General features: G+C 36.2%; 12 non-coding genes across 12 annotated transcripts; all 12 read right to left on the reverse strand.

Moving 5' to 3' along the window:
- Positions 1-4,266: 4,266 nt before the first annotated feature.
- trnac-gca (transfer RNA cysteine (anticodon GCA)) lies at positions 4,267-4,338 on the reverse strand. Its single transcript has one exon. It is a non-coding gene; the product is annotated as a tRNA-Cys (tRNA).
- A 1,406-nt stretch (positions 4,339-5,744) lies between these two features.
- Positions 5,745-5,816, reverse strand: trnac-gca (transfer RNA cysteine (anticodon GCA)). Its single transcript has one exon. It is a non-coding gene; the product is annotated as a tRNA-Cys (tRNA).
- A 1,406-nt stretch (positions 5,817-7,222) lies between these two features.
- Positions 7,223-7,294, reverse strand: trnac-gca (transfer RNA cysteine (anticodon GCA)). Its single transcript has one exon. It is a non-coding gene; the product is annotated as a tRNA-Cys (tRNA).
- A 413-nt stretch (positions 7,295-7,707) lies between these two features.
- On the reverse strand, positions 7,708-7,779 carry trnac-gca (transfer RNA cysteine (anticodon GCA)). The gene has a single exon. It is a non-coding gene; the product is annotated as a tRNA-Cys (tRNA).
- A 1,406-nt stretch (positions 7,780-9,185) lies between these two features.
- trnac-gca (transfer RNA cysteine (anticodon GCA)) lies at positions 9,186-9,257 on the reverse strand. The gene has a single exon. It is a non-coding gene; the product is annotated as a tRNA-Cys (tRNA).
- Positions 9,258-10,663: 1,406 nt separating this feature from the next.
- trnac-gca (transfer RNA cysteine (anticodon GCA)) lies at positions 10,664-10,735 on the reverse strand. Its single transcript has one exon. It is a non-coding gene; the product is annotated as a tRNA-Cys (tRNA).
- A 1,406-nt stretch (positions 10,736-12,141) lies between these two features.
- trnac-gca (transfer RNA cysteine (anticodon GCA)) lies at positions 12,142-12,213 on the reverse strand. The gene has a single exon. It is a non-coding gene; the product is annotated as a tRNA-Cys (tRNA).
- A 1,406-nt stretch (positions 12,214-13,619) lies between these two features.
- trnac-gca (transfer RNA cysteine (anticodon GCA)) lies at positions 13,620-13,691 on the reverse strand. The gene has a single exon. It is a non-coding gene; the product is annotated as a tRNA-Cys (tRNA).
- Positions 13,692-14,291: 600 nt separating this feature from the next.
- Positions 14,292-14,363, reverse strand: trnac-gca (transfer RNA cysteine (anticodon GCA)). Its single transcript has one exon. It is a non-coding gene; the product is annotated as a tRNA-Cys (tRNA).
- A 1,406-nt stretch (positions 14,364-15,769) lies between these two features.
- trnac-gca (transfer RNA cysteine (anticodon GCA)) lies at positions 15,770-15,841 on the reverse strand. The gene has a single exon. It is a non-coding gene; the product is annotated as a tRNA-Cys (tRNA).
- A 1,406-nt stretch (positions 15,842-17,247) lies between these two features.
- On the reverse strand, positions 17,248-17,319 carry trnac-gca (transfer RNA cysteine (anticodon GCA)). Its single transcript has one exon. It is a non-coding gene; the product is annotated as a tRNA-Cys (tRNA).
- Positions 17,320-17,720: 401 nt separating this feature from the next.
- On the reverse strand, positions 17,721-17,792 carry trnac-gca (transfer RNA cysteine (anticodon GCA)). Its single transcript has one exon. It is a non-coding gene; the product is annotated as a tRNA-Cys (tRNA).
- Between the last annotated feature and the right edge of the window lie 376 nt (positions 17,793-18,168).

Here is an 18,168-nt window from a genome sequence, read left to right on the forward strand (position 1 = left end):
TCTGATTTTCTCTATTGACGCAAATTAAATTTTACTTCCACAAAGAAATAATGATCAGATGTTCTCTTATTACATTACAAAGCGTTCTTTTATGTCAAATTAAGATTTCCTAATATGGTTAGGCTGGAAAAATTTCTGATTGGAACTTGACATCGTTGTGAAATGCTCAAAAATGGATTCAAAAACCAACAAATAAATCTCTGCCAAAAATGTTGACGTAACTTTGGAAAACTCTTCTTCGTAATTAGACATAATTAAGCAAATTCTTCTTGAATTAATTATGGGTATAATTTGCAGCATTTGTGAGGTAATAATAGCTTTCTACCAGAGCAAATTCGGGAGAACAAAGGGGGCACCCAGATTTGAACAGGGGACCTCTTGACCTGCAGTCAAATTCTCTACCACTGAGTTATACCCCCTGATCACACAACTGTTCCCCTTTACAGCAGTGGAGTAAGACTGAACTTGCAAGGTGCACTTGAGCCTCTGATTTCCTCCATTGACGCAAACTCAATTATATTTACTCAAAGAAATAATGATCATTTGTCCAGAGACGACATAATAAATCGTTTTTTTATGTGTAGTTAAGATTTCCAACCGTTGTTCTTGTGAGAAATATTTTGGATTCAAACTGGACAGTGTTTTTGAAATAATCAAAACTGAATTCAAAAAGCAAATAACAAGAAATATCAGGAAAAATTTGGACTGAAGAAAGGTAAACGCTTGCTCGTATTTTAAGGTAATTAATCAAAAGCTGCAAGAAACGATCATATGCATGTTTAATAGCATTTCTCAGTTAATTTCTTCGGTCTAATAAGCTTGTTCAATGAAACATGGGAGAACAAAGGGGTCGCCCACACTTGAACTAGAGACATCTTTACCTGCAGTCAAATGCTCTACCACTGAGCTGTACCTCCTGATCTCACGGGTGGTCCCATTCACAGTGGTGGAGATGGACTCAACTTGCAAGGTGTACTTGAGCCTCTGATTTTCTCTATTGACGCAAATTAAATTTTACTTCCACAAAGAAATAATGATCAGTTGTTCTCTTATTACGTTACAAAGCGTTCTTTTATGTCAAATTAAGATTTCCTAATCTGGTTAGGCTGGAAAAATTTCTGATTGGAACTTGTCATCGTTGTGAAATGCTCAAAAATGGATTCAAAAACCAACAAATAAATCTCTGCCAAAAATGTTGACGTAACTTTGGAAAACTCTTCTTCGTAATTAGATATAATTAAGCAAATTCTTCTTGAATTAATTATGGGTATAATTTGCAGCATTTGTGAGATAATAATAGCTTTCTACCAGAGCAAATACGGGAGAACAAAGGGGGCACCCAGATATGAACTGGGGATCTCTTGATCTGCAGTCAAATGCTCTACCACTGAGCTATACCCCCTGCTCTCACAAGTACTCCCATTCACAGAAGTGGATAAGGACGGAACTTGCAAGGTGTACTTGGGCCTCTGATTTTCTCTATTGATGCAAATTAAATTTTTCTTACACAAGGAAATAATGATCAGTTGTTCTCTGATTACGTTACAAAGCGTTCTTTTAAGTCAAATTAAGATTTCCTAATCTGGTTAGGTTGGAAATATTTCAGATTGGAACTTGACATTATTGTGAAATGCTCAAAAATTCATTTAAAAAAACTAGAAATAAATCTCTGCCAAAATTGTTCACGTAACTTTGGAAAACTCGTCTTCGAAATTAGACATAATTAAGAAAATTCTTCCTGAATTAATTATGGGTATAATTTGCAGCATTTGTGAGGTAATAATAGCTTTCTACTAGAGCAAATTGAACAAACATTGGAGGCCAAAGGGGGCACCCAGACTTGAACTGGGGACCTCTTGACCTGCAGTCAAATTCTTTACCACTGAGTTATACCCCCTGATCACACAACTGTTCCCCTTTACAGCAGTGGAGTAAGACTGAACTTGCAAGGTGCACTTGAGCCTCTGATTTCCTCCATTGACGCAAATTCAATTATATTTACTCAAAGAAATAATGATCATTTTTCCAGAGACGACATAATAAATCTTTTTTTTATGTCTAGTTAAGATTTCCAACCGTTGTTCTTGTGAGAAATATTTTGGATTCAAACTGGACAGTGTTTTTGAAATAATCAAAACTGAATTGAAAAAGCAAATAACAAAAAAAATCAGGAAAAATTTGGACTGAAGAAAGGTATCGTATTTTAAGGTAATTAATCAAAAGCTGCAAGAAATGATCATATGCATGTTTAATAGCATTTCTCAGTTAATTTCTTCGGTCTAATAAGCTTGTTCAATGAAACATGGGAGAACAAAGGGGTCGCCCACACTTGAACTAGAGACATCTTTACCTGCAGTCAAATGCTCTACCACTGAGCTGTACCTCCTGATCTCACGGGTGGTCCCATTCACAGTGGTGGAGATGGACTCAACTTGCAAGGTGTACTTGAGCCTCTGATTTTCTCTATTGACGCAAATTAAATTTTACTTCCACAAAGAAATAATGATCAGTTGTTCTCTTATTACGTTACAAAGCGTTCTTTTATGTCAAATTAAGATTTCCTAATCTGGTTAGGCTGGAAAAATTTCTGATTGGAACTTGACATCGTTGTGAAATGCTCAAAAATGGATTCAAAAACCAACAAATAAATCTCTGCCAAAAATGTTGACATAACTTTGGAAATCTCTTCTTCGTAATTAGACATAATTAAGCAAATTCTTCTTGAATTAATTATGGGTATAATTTGCAGCATTTGTGAGGTAATAATAGCTTTCTACCAGAGCAAATACGGGAGAACAAAGGGGCACCCAGATTTGAACTGGGGACCTCTAAATCTGCAGTCAAATGCTCTACCACTGAGCTATACCCCCTGCACTCACAAGTACTCCCATTCACAGAAGTGGATAAGGACAGAACTTGCAAGGTGTACTTGAGCCTCTGATTTTCTCTATTGACGCAAATTAAATTTTACTTCCACAAAGAAATAATGATCAGATGTTCTCTTATTACATTACAAAGCGTTCTTTTATGTCAAATTAAGATTTCCTAATATGGTTAGGCTGGAAAAATTTCTGATTGGAACTTGACATCGTTGTGAAATGCTCAAAAATGGATTCAAAAACCAACAAATAAATGTCTGCCAAAAATGTTGACGTAACTTTGGAAAACTCTTCTTCGTAATTAGACATAATTAAGCAAATTCTTCTTGAATTAATTATGGGTATAATTTGCAGCATTTGTGAGGTAATAATAGCTTTCTACCAGAGAAAATTCGGGAGAACAAAGGGGGCACCCAGATTTGAACAGGGGACCTCTTGACCTGCAGTCAAATTCTCTACCACTGAGTTATACCCCCTGATCACACAACTGTTCCCCTTTACAGCAGTGGAGTAAGACTGAATTTGCAAGGTGCACTTGAGCCTCTGATTTCCTCCATTGACGCAAACTCAATTATATTTACTCAAAGAAATAATGATCATTTGTCCAGAGACGACATAATAAATCGTTTTTTTATGTGTAGTTAAGATTTCCAACCGTTGTTCTTGTGAGAAATATTTTGGATTCAAACTGGACAGTGTTTTTGAAATAATCAAAACTGAATTCAAAAAGCAAATAACAAGAAATATCAGGAAAAATTTGGACTGAAGAAAGGTAAACGCTTGCTCGTATTTTAAGGTAATTAATCAAAAGCTGCAAGAAACGATCATATGCATGTTTAATAGCATTTCTCAGTTAATTTCTTCGGTCTAATAAGCTTGTTCAATGAAACATGGAAGAACAAAGGGGTCGCCCACACTTGAACTAGAGACATCTTTACCTGCAGTCAAATGCTCTACCACTGAGCTGTACCTCCTGATCTCACGGGTGGTCCCATTCACAGTGGTGGAGATGGACTCAACTTGCAAGGTGTACTTGAGCCTCTGATTTTCTCTATTGACGCAAATTAAATTTTACTTCCACAAAGAAATAATGATCAGTTGTTCTCTTATTACGTTACAAAGCGTTCTTTTATGTCAAATTAAGATTTCCTAATCTGGTTAGGCTGGAAAAATTTCTGATTGGAACTTGACATCGTTGTGAAATGCTCAAAAATGGATTCAAAAACCAACAAATAAATCTCTGCCAAAAATGTTGACGTAACTTTGGAAAACTCTTCTTCGTAATTAGACATAATTAAGCAAATTCTTCTTGAATTAATTATGGGTATAATTTGCAGCATTTGTGAGGTAATAATAGCTTTCTACCAGAGCAAATACGGGAGAACAAAGGGGGCACCCAGATTTGAACTGGGGACCTCTTGATCTGCAGTCAAATGCTCTACCACTGAGCTATACCCCCTGCTCTCACAAGTACTCCCATTCACAGAAGTGGATAAGGACAGAACTTGCAAGGTGTACTTGGGCCTCTGATTTTCTCTATTGATGCAAATTAAATTTTTCTTACACAAGGAAATAATGATCAGTTGTTCTCTGATTACGTTACAAAGCGTTCTTTTAAGTCAAATTAAGATTTCCTAATCTGGTTAGGTTGGAAATATTTCAGATTGGAACTTGACATTATTGTGAAATGCTGAAAAATTCATTTAAAAAAACAAGAAATAAATCTCTGCCAAAATTGTTCACGTAACTTTGGAAAACTCTTCTTCGAAATTAGACATAATTAAGCAAATTCTTCCTGAATTAATTATGGGTATAATTTGCAGCATTTGTGAGGTAATAATAGCTTTCTACTAGAGCAAATTGAACAAACATGGGAGGCCAAAGGTGGCACCCAGATTTGAACTGGGGACTTCTTGATCTGCAGTCAAATGCTCTACCACTGAGTTATACCCCCTGATCACACAACTGTTCCCCTTTACAGCAGTGGAGTAAGACTGAACTTGCAAGGTGCACTTGAGCCTCTGATTTCCTCCATTGACGCAAATTCAATTATATTTACTCAAAGAAATAATGATCATTTGTCCAGAGACGACATAATAAATCGTTTTTTTATGTCTAGTTAAGATTTCCAACCGTTGTTCTTGTGAGAAATATTTTGGATTCAAACTGGACAGTGTTTTTGAAATAATCAAAACTGAATTCAAAAAGCAAATAACAAGAAAAATCAGGAAAAATTTGGACTGAAGAAAGGTAAACGCTGGCTCGTATTTTAAGGTAATTAATCAAAAGCTGCAAGAAATGATCATATGCATGTTTAATAGCATTTCTCAGTTAATTTCTTCGGTCTAATAAGCTTGTTCAATGAAACATGGGAGAACAAAGGGGTCGCCCACACTTGAACTAGAGACATCTTTACCTGCAGTCAAATGCTCTACCACTGAGCTGTACCTCCTGATCTCACGGGTGGTCCCATTCACAGTGGTGGAGATGGACTCAACTTGCAAGGTGTACTTGAGCCTCTGATTTTCTCTATTGACGCAAATTAAATTTTACTTCCACAAAGAAATAATGATCAGTTGTTCTCTTATTACGTTACAAAGCGTTCTTTTATGTCAAATTAAGATTTCCTAATCTGGTTAGGCTGGAAAAATTTCTGATTGGAACTTGACATCGTTGTGAAATGCTCAAAAATGGATTCAAAAACCAACAAATAAATCTCTGCCAAAAATGTTGACGTAACTTTGGAAAACTCTTCTTCGTAATTAGACATAATTAAGAAAATTCTTCTTGAATTAATTATGGGTATAATTTGCAGCATTTGTGAGGTAATAATAGCTTTCTACCAGAGCAAATACGGGAGAACAAAGGGGGCACCCACATTTGAACTGGGGACCTCTTGATCTGCAGTCAAATGCTCTACCACTGAGCTATACCCCCTGCTCTCACAAGTACTCCCATTCACAGAAGTGGATAAGGACAGAACTTGCAAGGTGTACTTGGGCCTCTGATTTTATCTATTGATGCAAATTAAATTTTTCTTACACAAGGAAATAATTATCAGTTGTTCTCTGATTACGTTACAAAGCGTTCTTTTAAGTCAAATTAAGATTTCCTAATCTGGTTAGGTTGGAAATATTTCAGATTGGAACTTGACATTATTGTGAAATGCTGAAAAATTCATTTAAAAAAACAAGAAATAAATCTCTGCCAAAATTGTTCACGTAACTTTGGAAAACTCTTCTTCGAAATTAGACATAATTAAGCAAATTCTTCCTGAATTAATTATGGGTATAATTTGCAGCATTTGTGAGGTAATAATAGCTTTCTACTAGAGCAAATTGAACAAACATGTGAGGCCAATGGGGGCACCCAGAGTTGAACTGGGGACTTCTTGACCTGCAGTCAAATTCTCTACCACTGAGTTATACCCCCTGATCACACAACTGTTCCCCTTTACAGCAGTGGAGTAAGACTGAACTTGCAAGGTGCACTTGAGCCTTTGATTTCCTCCATTGACGCAAATTCAATTATATTTACTCAAAGAAATAATGATCATTTGTCCAGAGACGACATAATAAATCTTTTTTTTATGTCTAGTTAAGATTTCCAACCGTTGTTCTTGTGAGAAATATTTTGGATTCAAACTGGACAGTGTTTTTGAAATAATCAAAACTGAATTCAAAAAGCAAATAACAAGAAAAATCAGGAAAAATTTGGACTGAAGAAAGGTAAACGCTGGCTCGTATTTTAAGGTAATTAATCAAAAGCTGCAAGAAATGATCATATGCATGTTTAATAGCATTTCTCAGTTAATTTCTTCGGTCTAATAAGCTTGTTCAATGAAACATGGGAGAACAAAGGGGTCGCCCACACTTGAACTAGAGACATCTTTACCTGCAGTCAAATGCTCCACCTCTGAGCTGTACCTCCTGATCTCACGGGTGGTCCCATTCACAGTGGTGGAGATGGACTCAACTTGCAAGGTGTACTTGAGCCTCTGATTTTCTCTATTGACGCAAATTAAATTTTACTTCCACAAAGAAATAATGATCAGTTGTTCTCTTATTACGTTACAAAGCGTTCTTTTATGTCAAATTAAGATTTCCTAATCTGGTTAGGCTGGAAAAATTTCTGATTGGAACTTGACATCGTTGTGAAATGCTCAAAAATGGATTCAAAAACCAACAAATAAATCTCTGCCAAAAATGTTGACGTAACTTTGGAAAACTCTTCTTCGTAATTAGACATAATTAAGCAAATTCTTCTTGAATTAATTATGGGTATAATTTGCAGCATTTGTGAGGTAATAATAGCTTTCTACCAGAGCAAATACGGGAGAACAAAGGGGGCACCCAGATTTGAACTGGGGACCTCTTGATCTGCAGTCAAATGCTCTACCACTGAGCTATACCCCCTGCTCTCACAAGTACTCCCATTCACAGAAGTGGATAAGGACAGAACTTGCAAGGTGTACTTGGGCCTCTGATTTTCTCTATTGATGCAAATTAAATTTTTCTTACACAAGGAAATAATGATCAGTTGTTCTCCGATTACGTTACAAAGCGTTCTTTTAAGTCAAATTAAGATTTCCTAATCTGGTTAGGCTGGAAAAATTTCTGATTGGAACTTGACATCGTTGTGAAATGCTCAAAAATGGATTCAAAAACCAACAAATAAATCTCTGCCAAAAATGTTGACGTAACTTTGGAAAACTCTTCTTCGTAATTCGACATAATTAAGCAAATTCTTCTTGAATTAATTATGGGTATAATTTGCAGCATTTGTGAGGTAATAATAGCTTTCTACCAGAGCAAATACGGGAGAACAAAGGGGGCACCCAGATTTGAACTGGGGACCTCTTGATCTGCAGTCAAATGCTCTACCACTGAGCTATACCCCCTGCTCTCACAAGTACTCCCATTCACAGAAGTGGATAAGGACAGAACTTGCAAGGTGTACTTGGGCCTCTGATTTTCTCTATTGATGCAAATTAAATTTTTCTTACGTAAGGAAATAATGATCAGTTGTTCTCTGATTATGTTACAAAGCGTTCTTTTAAGTCAAATTAAGATTTCCTAATCTGGTTAGGTTGGAAATATTTCAGATTGGAACTTGACATTATTGTGAAATGCTCAAAAATTCATTTAAAAAAACAAGAAATAAATCTCTGCCAAAATTGTTCACGTAACTTTGGAAAACTCTTCTTCGAAATTAGACATAATTAAGCAAATTCTTCCTGAATTAATTATGGGTATAATTTGCAGCATTTGTGAGGTAATAATAGCTTTCTACTAGAGCAAATTGAACAAACATGGGAGGCCAAAGGGGGCACCCAGACTTGAACTGGGGACCTCTTGACCTGCAGTCAAATTCTCTACCACTGAGTTATACCCCCTGATAACACAGCTGTTCCCCTTTACAGCAGTGGAGTAAGACTGAACTTGCAAGGTGCACTTGAGCCTCTGATTTCCTCCATTGACGCAAATTCAATTATATTTACTCAAAGAAATAATGACCATTTGTCCAGAGACGACATAATAAATCGTTTTTTTATGTCTAGTTAAGATTTCCAACCATTGTTCTTGTGAGAAATATTTTGGATTCAAACTGGACAGTGTTTTTGAAATAATCAAAACTGAATTCAAAAAGCAAATAACAAGAAATATCAGGAAAAATTTGGACTGAAGAAAGGTAAACGCTGGCTCGTATTTTAAGGTAATTAATCAAAAGCTGCAAGAAATGATCAAATGCATGTTTAATAGCATTTCTCAGTTAATTTCTTCGGTCTAATAAGCTTGTTCAATGAAACATGGGAGAACAAAGGGGTTGCCGACACTTGAACTAGAGTCATCTTTACCTGCAGTCAAATGCTCCATCTCTGAGCTGTACCTCCTGATCTCACGGGTGGTCCCATTCACAGTGGTGGAGATGGACTCAACTTGCAAGGTGTACTTGAGCCTCTGATTTTCTCTATTGACGCAAATTAAATTTTACTTCCACAAAGAAATAATGATCAGTTGTTCTCTTATTACGTTACAAAGCGTTCTTTTATGTCAAATTAAGATTTCCTAATCTGGTTAGGCTGGAAAAATTTCTGATTGGAACTTGACATCGTTGTGAAATGCTCAAAAATGGATTCAAAAACCAACAAATAAATCTCTGCCAAAAATGTTGACGTAACTTTGGAAAACTCTTCTTCGTAATTAGACATAATTAAGCAAATTCTTCTTGAATTAATTATGGGTATAATTTGCAGCATTTGTGAGGTAATAATAGCTTTCTACCAGAGCAAATACGGGAGAACAAAGGGGGCACCCAGATTTGAACTGGGGACCTCTTGATCTGCAGTCAAATGCTCTACCACTGAGCTATACCCCCTGCTCTCACAAGTACTCCCATTCACAGAAGTGGATAAGGACAGAACTTGCAAGGTGTACTTGGGCCTCTGATTTTCTCTATTGATGCAAATTAAATTTTTCTTACACAAGGAAATAATGATCAGTTGTTCTCTGATTACGTTACAAAGCGTTCTTTTAAGTCAAATTAAGATTTCCTAATCTGGTTAGGTTGGAAATATTTCAGATTGGAACTTGACATTATTGTGAAATGCTCAAAAATTCATTTAAAAAAACAAGAAATAAATCTCTGCCAAAATTGTTAACGTAACTTTGGTAAACTCTTCTTCGAAATTAGACATAATTAAGCAAATTCTTCCTGAATTAATTATGGGTATAATTTGCAGCATTTGTGAGGTAATAATAGCTTTCTACTAGAGCAAATTGAACAAACATGGGAGGCCAAAGGGGGCACCCAGACTTGAACTGGGGACCTCTTGACCTGCACTCAAATTCTCTACCACTGAGTTATACCCCCTGATCACACAACTGTTCCCCTTTACAGCAGTGGAGTAAGACTGAACTTGCAAGGTGCACTTGAGCCTCTGATTTCCTCCATTGACGCAAATTCAATTATATTTACTCAAAGAAATAATGACCATTTGTCCAGAGACGACATAATAAATCGTTTTTTTATGTCTAGTTAAGATTTCCAACCGTTGTTCTTGTGAGAAATATTTTGGATTCAAACTGGACAGTGTTTTTGAAATAATCAAAACTGAATTCAAAAAGCAAATAACAAGAAATATCAGGAAAAATTTGGACTGAAGAAAGGTAAACGCTTGCTCGTATTTTAAGGTAACTAATCAAAAGCTGCAAGAAACGATCATATGCATGTTTAATAGCATTTCTCAGTTAATTTCTTCGGTCCAATAAGCTTGTTCAATGAAACATGGGAGAACAAAGGGGTCGCCCACACTTGAACTAGAGACATCTTTACCTGCAGTCAAATGCTCCACCTCTGAGCTGTACCTCCTGATCTCACGGGTGGTCCCATTCACAGTGGTGGAGATGGACTCAACTTGCAAGGTGTACTTGAGCCTCTGATTTTCTCTATTGACGCAAATTAAATTTTACTTCCACAAAGAAATAATGATCAGTTGTTCTCTTATTACGTTACAAAGCGTTCTTTTATGTCAAATTAAGATTTCCTAATCTGGTTAGGCTGGAAAAATTTCTGATTGGAACTTGACATCGTTGTGAAATGCTCAAAAATGGATTCAAAAACCAACAAATAAATCTCTGCCAAAAATGTTGACGTAACTTTGGAAAACTCTTCTTCGTAATTAGACATAATTAAGCAAATTCTTCTTGAATTAATTATGGGTATAATTTGCAGCATTTGTGAGGTAATAATAGCTTTCTACCAGAGCAAATACGGGAGAACAAAGGGGGCACCCAGATTTGAACTGGGGACCTCTTGATCTGCAGTCAAATGCTCTACCACTGAGCTATACCCCCTGCTCTCACAAGTACTCCCATTCACAGAAGTGGATAAGGACAGAACTTGCAAGGTGTACTTGGGCCTCTGATTTTCTCTATTGATGCAAATTAAATTTTTCTTACACAAGGAAATAATGATCAGTTGTTCTCTGATTACGTTACAAAGCGTTCTTTTATGTCAAATTAAGATTTCCTAATCTGGTTAGGTTGGAAATATTTCTGATTGGAACTTGACATCGTTGTGAAATGCTCAAAAATGGATTCAAAAACCAACAAATAAATCTCTGCCAAAAATGTTGACGTAACTTTGGAAAACTCTTCTTCGTAATTAGACATAATTAAGCAAATTCTTCTTGAATTAATTATGGGTATAATTTGCAGCATTTGTGAGGTAATAATAGCTTTCTACCAGAGCAAATTGAACAAACATGGGAGGCCAAAGGGGGCACCCAGACTTGAACTGGGGACCTCTTGACCTGCAGTCAAATTCTCTACCACTGAGTTATACCCCCTGATCACACAACTGTTCCCCTTTACAGCAGTGGAGTAAGACTGAACTTGCAAGGTGCACTTGAGCCTCTGATTTCCTCCATTGACGCAAATTCAATTATATTTACTCAAAGAAATAATGATCATTTGTCCAGAGACGACATAATAAATCGTTTTTTTATGTCTAGTTAAGATTTCCAACCGTTGTTCTTGTGAGAAATATTTTGGATTCAAACTGGACAGTGTTTTTGAAATAATCAAAACTGAATTCAAAAAGCAAATAACAAGAAATATCAGGAAAAATTTGGACTGAAGAAAGGTAAACGCTGGCTCGTATTTTAAGGTAATTAATCAAAAGCTGCAAGAAATGATCATATGCATGTTTAATAGCATTTCTCAGTTAATTTCTTCGGTCTAATAAGCTTGTTCAATGAAACATGGGAGAACAAAGGGGTCGCCCACACTTGAACTAGAGACATCTTTACCTGCAGTCAAATGCTCCACCTCTGAGCTGTACCTCCTGATCTCACGGGTGGTCCCATTCACAGTGGTGGAGATGGACTCAACTTGCAAGGTGTACTTGAGCCTCTGATTTTCTCTATTGACGCAAATTAAATTTTACTTCCACAAAGAAATAATGATCAGTTGTTCTCTTATTACGTTACAAAGCGTTCTTTTATGTCAAATTAAGATTTCCTAATCAGGTTAGGCTGGAAAAAATTTCTGATTGGAACTTGACATCGTTGTGAAATGCTCAAAAATGGATTCAAAAACCAACAAATAAATCTCTGCCAAAAATGTTGACGTAACTTTGGAAAACTCTTCTTCGTAATTAGACATAATTAAGCAAATTCTTCTTGAATTAATTATGGGTATAATTTGCAGCATTTGTGAGGTAATAATAGCTTTCTACCAGAGCAAATACGGGAGAACAAAGGGGGCACCCAGATTTGAACTAGGGACCTCTTGATCTGCAGTCAAATGCTCTACCACTGAGCTATACCCCCTGCTCTCACAAGTACTCCCATTCACAGAAGTGGATAAGGACAGAACTTGCAAGGTGTACTTGGGCCTCTGATTTTCTCTATTGATGCAAATTAAATTTTTCTTACACAAGGAAATAATGATCAGTTGTTCTCTGATTACGTTACAAAGCGTTCTTTTAAGTCAAATTAAGATTTCCTAATCTGGTTAGGTTGGAAATATTTCAGATTGGAACTTGACATTATTGTGAAATGCTCAAAAATTCATTTAAAAAAACAAGAAATAAATCTCTGCCAAAATTGTTAACGTAACTTTGGAAAACTCTTCTTCGAAATTAGACATAATTAAGCAAATTCTTCCTGAATTAATTATGGGTAAAATTTGCAGCATTTGTGAGGTAATAATAGCTTTCTACTAGAGCAAATTGAACAAACATGGGAGGCCAAAGGGGGCACCTTGACTTGAACTGGGAACCTCTTGACCTGCAGTCAAATTCTCTACCACTGAGTTATACCCCCTGATAACACAGCTGTTCCCCTTTACAGCAGTGGAGTAAGACTGAACTTGCAAGGTGCACTTGAGCCTCTGATTTCCTCCATTGACGCAAATTCAATTATATTTACTCAAAGAAATAATGATCATTTGTCCAGAGACGACATAATAAATCGTTTTTTTATGTCTAGTTAAGATTTCCAACCGTTGTTCTTGTGAGAAATATTTTGGATTCAAACTGGACAGTGTTTTTGAAATAATCAAAACTGAATTCAAAAAGCAAATAACAAGAAATATCAGGAAAAATTTGGACTGAAGAAAGGTAAACGCTGGCTCGTATTTTAAGGTAATTAATCAAAAGCTGCAAGAAATGATCATATGCATGTTTAATAGCATTTCTCAGTTAATTTCTTCGGTCTAATAAGCTTGTTCAATGAAACATGGGAGAACAAAGGGGTTGCCCACACTTGAACTAGAGTCATCTTTACCTGCAGTCAAATGCTCCACCTCTGAGCTGTACCTCCTGATCTCACGGGTGGTCCCATTCACAGTGGTGGAGATGGACTCAACTTGCAAGGTGTACTTGAGCCTCTGATTTTCTCTATTGACGCAAATTAAATTTTACTTCCACAAAGAAATAATGATCAGTTGTTCTCTTATTACGTTACAAAGCGTTCTTTTATGTCAAATTAAGATTTCCTAATCTGGTTAGGCTGGAAAAATTTCTGATTGGAACTTGACATCGTTGTGAAATGCTCAAAAATGGATTCAAAAACCAACAAATAAATCTCTGCCAAAAATGTTGACGTAACTTTGGAAAACTCTTCTTCGTAATTAGACATAATTAAGCAAATTCTTCTTGAATTAATTATGGGTATAATTTGCAGCATTTGTGAGGTAATAATAGCTTTCTACCAGAGCAAATACGGGAGAACAAAGGGGGCACCCAGATTTGAACTGGGGACCTCTTGATCTGCAGTCAAATGCTCTACCACTGAGCTATACCCCCTGCTCTCACAAGTACTCCCATTCACAGAAGTGGATAAGGACAGAACTTGCAAGGTGTACTTGGGCCTCTGATTTTCTCTATTGATGCAAATTTAATTATTCTTACACAAGGAAATAATGATCAGTTGTTCTCCGATTACATTACAGTTTTTCTCGATTTACGTTACAAAGCGTTCTTTTAAGTCAAATTCAAAAAGATTTCCTAATCTGGTTAGGCTGGAAAAATTTCTGATTGGAACTTGCAGCATTTGTGAGGTAACAATGCTCAAAAGATGGAATTCAAAAACCAACAAATAAATCTCTGCCAAAAATGTTGACGTAACTCTTGGAAATCACTACGTTACAAAGCGTTCTTTTAAGTCAAATTAAGATTTCCTAATCTGGTTAGGCTGGAAAAATTTCTGATTGGAACTTGACATCGTTGTGAAATGCTCAAAAATGGATTCAAAAACCAACAAATAAATCTCTGCCAAAAATGTTGACGTAACTTTGGAAAACTCTTCTTCGTAATTCGACATAATTAAGCAAATTCTTCTTGAATTAATTATGGGTATAATTTGCAGCATTTGTGAGGTAACAATAGCTTTCTACCAGAGAACAAAGGGGGCACCCAGATTTGAACTGGGGACCTCTTGATCTGCAGTCAAATGCTCTACCACTGAGCTATACCCACTGCTCTCACAAGTACTCCCATTCACAGAAGTGGATAAGGACAGAACTTGCAAGGTGTACTTGGGCCTCTGATTTTCTCTATTGATGCAAATTAAATTTTTCTTACACAAGGAAATAATGATCAGTTGTTCTCTGATTACGTTACAAAGCGTTCTTTTAAGTCAAATTAAGATTTCCTAATATGGTTAGGTTGGAAATATTTCAGATTGGAACTTGACATTATTGTGAAATGCTCAAAAATTCATTTAAAAAAACAAGAAATAAATCTCTGCCAAAATTGTTAACGTAACTTTGGAAAACTCTTCTTCGAAATTAGACATAATTAAGCAAATTCTTCCTGAATTAATTATGGGTAAAATTTGCAGCATTTGTGAGGTAATAATAGCTTTCTACTAGAGCAAATTGAACAAACATGGGAGGCCAAAGGGGGCACCCAGACTTGAACTGGGGACCTCTTGACCTGCAGTCAAATTCTCTACCACTGAGTTATACCCCCTGATAACACAGCTGTTCCCCTTTACAGCAGTGGAGTAAGACTGAACTTGCAAGGTGCACTTGAGCCTCTGATTTCCTCCATTGACGCAAATTCAATTATATTTACTCAAAGAAATAATGATCATTTGTCCAGAGACGACATAATAAATCGTTTTTTTATGTCTAGTTAAGATTTCCAACCGTTGTTCTTGTGAGAAATATTTTGGATTCAAACTGGACAGTGTTTTTGAAATAATCAAAACTGAATTCAAAAAGCAAATAACAAGAAATATCAGGAAAAATTTGGACTGAAGAAAGGTAAACGCTGGCTCGTATTTTAAGGTAATTAATCAAAAGCGGCAAGAAATGATCATATGCATGTTTAATAGCATTTCTCAGTTAATTTCTTCGGTCTAATAAGCTTGTTCAATGAAACATGGGAGAACAAAGGGGTTGCCCACACTTGAACTAGAGTCATCTTTACCTGCAGTCAAATGCTCCACCTATGAGCTGTACCTCCTGATCTCACGGGTGGTCCCATTCACAGTGGTGGAGATGGACTCAACTTGCAAGGTGTACTTGAGCCTCTGATTTTCTCTATTGACGCAAATTAAATTTTACTTCCACAAAGAAATAATGATCAGTTGTTCTCTTATTACGTTACAAAGCGTTCTTTTATGTCAAATTAAGATTTCCTAATCTGGTTAGGCTGGAAAAATTTCTGATTGGAACTTGACATCGTTGTGAAATGCTCAAAAATGGATTCAAAAACCAACAAATAAATCTCTGCCAAAAATGTTGACGTAACTTTGGAAAACTCTTCTTCGAAATTAGACATAATTAAGCAAATTCTTCCTGAATTAATTATGGGTATAATTTGCAGCATTTGTGAGGTAATAATAGCTTTCTACCAGAGCAAATACGGGAGAACAAAGGGGGCACCCAGATTTGAACTGGGGACCTCTTGATCTGCAGTCAAATGCTCTACCACTGAGCTATACCCCCTGCTCTCACAAGGACTCCCATTCACAGAAGTGGATAAGGACAGAACTTGCAAGGTGTACTTGGGCCTCTGATTTTATCTATTGATGCAAATTAAATTTTTCTTACACAAGGAAATAATTATCAGTTGTTCTCTGATTACGTTACAAAGCGTTCTTTTAAGTCAAATTAAGATTTCCTAATCTGGTTAGGTTGGAAATATTTCAGATTGGAACTTGACATTATTGTGAAATGCTGAAAAATTCATTTAAAAAAACAAGAAATAAATCTCTGCCAAAATTGTTCACGTAACTTTGGAAAACTCTTCTTCGAAATTAGACATAATTAAGCAAATTCTTCCTGAATTAATTATGGGTATAATTTGCAGCATTTGTGAGGTAATAATAGCTTTCTACTAGAGCAAATTGAACAAACATGTGAGGCCAATGGGGGCACCCAGAGTTGAACTGGGGACTTCTTGACCTGCAGTCAAATTCTCTACCACTGAGTTATACCCCCTGATCACACAACTGTTCCCCTTTACAGCAGTGGAGTAAGACTGAACTTGCAAGGTGCACTTGAGCCTTTGATTTCCTCCATTGACGCAAATTCAATTATATTTACTCAAAGAAATAATGATCATTTGTCCAGAGACGACATAATAAATCTTTTTTTTATGTCTAGTTAAGATTTCCAACCGTTGTTCTTGTGAGAAATATTTTGGATTCAAACTGGACAGTGTTTTTGAAATAATCAAAACTGAATTCAAAAAGCAAATAACAAGAAATATCAGGAAAAATTTGGACTGAAGAAAGGTAAACGCTTGCTCGTATTTTAAGGTAATTAATCAAAAGCTGCAAGAAACGATCATATGCATGTTTAATAGCATTTCTCAGTTAATTTCTTCGGTCTAATAAGCTTGTTCAATGAAACATGGGAGAACAAAGGGGTTGCCCACACTTGAACTAGAGTCATCTTTACCTGCAGTCAAATGCTCCACCTCTGAGCTGTACCTCCTGATCTCACGGGTGGTCCCATTCACAGTGGTGGAGATGGACTCAACTTGCAAGGTGTACTTGAGCCTCTGATTTTCTCTATTGACGCAAATTAAATTTTACTTCCACAAAGAAATAATGATCAGTTGTTCTCTTATTACGTTACAAAGCGTTCTTTTATGTCAAATTAAGATTTCCTAATCTGGTTAGGCTGGAAAAATTTCTGATTGGAACTTGACATCGTTGTGAAATGCTCAAAAATGGATTCAAAAACCAACAAATAAATCTCTGCCAAAAATGTTGACGTAACTTTGGAAAACTCTTCTTCGTAATTAGACATAATTAAGCAAATTCTTCTTGAATTAATTATGGGTATAATTTGCAGCATTTGTGAGGTAATAATAGCTTTCTACCAGAGCAAATACGGGAGAACAAAGGGGGCACCCAGATTTGAACTGGGGACCTCTTGATCTGCAGTCAAATGCTCTACCACTGAGCTATACCCCCTGCTCTCACAAGTACTCCCATTCACAGAAGTGGATAAGGACAGAACTTGCAAGGTGTACTTGGGCCTCTGATTTTCTCTATTGATGCAAATTAAATTTTTCTTACACAAGGAAATAATGATCAGTTGTTCTCTGATTACGTTACAAAGCGTTCTTTTAAGTCAAATTAAGATTTCCTAATCTGGTTAGGCTGGAAATATTTCAGATTGGAACTTGACATCGTTGTGAAATGCTCAAAAATGGATTAAAAAACCAACAAATAAATCTCTGCCAAAAATGTTGACGTAACTTTGGAAAACTCTTCTTCGTAATTCGACATAATTAAGCAAATTCTTCTTGAATTAATTATGGGTATAATTTGCAGCATTTGTGAGGTAACAATAGCTTTCTACCAGAGAACAAAGGGGGCACCCAGATTTGAACTGGGGACCTCTTGATCTGCAGTCAAATGCTCTACCACTGAGCTATACCCCCTGCTCTCACAAGTACTCCCATTCACAGAAGTGGATAAGGACAGAACTTGCAAGGTGTACTTGGGCCTGTGATTTTCTCTATTGATGCAAATTAAATTTTTCTTACACAAGGAAATAATGATCAGTTGTTCTCTGATTACGTTACAAAGCGTTCTTTTAAGTCAAATTAAGATTTCCTAATCTGGTTAGGTTGGAAATATTTCAGATTGGAACTTGACATTATTGTGAAATGCTCAAAAATTCATTTAAAAAAACAAGAAATAAATCTCTGCCAAAATTGTTCACGTAACTTTGGAAAACTCTTCTTCGAAATTAGACATAATTAAGCAAATTCTTCCTGAATTAATTATGGGTATAATTTGCAGCATTTGTGAGGT

This window comes from Erpetoichthys calabaricus, chromosome 6 (genome assembly GCF_900747795.2).
Source record: "Erpetoichthys calabaricus chromosome 6, fErpCal1.3, whole genome shotgun sequence".
NCBI classification, from domain to species: domain Eukaryota; kingdom Metazoa; phylum Chordata; class Cladistia; order Polypteriformes; family Polypteridae; genus Erpetoichthys; species Erpetoichthys calabaricus.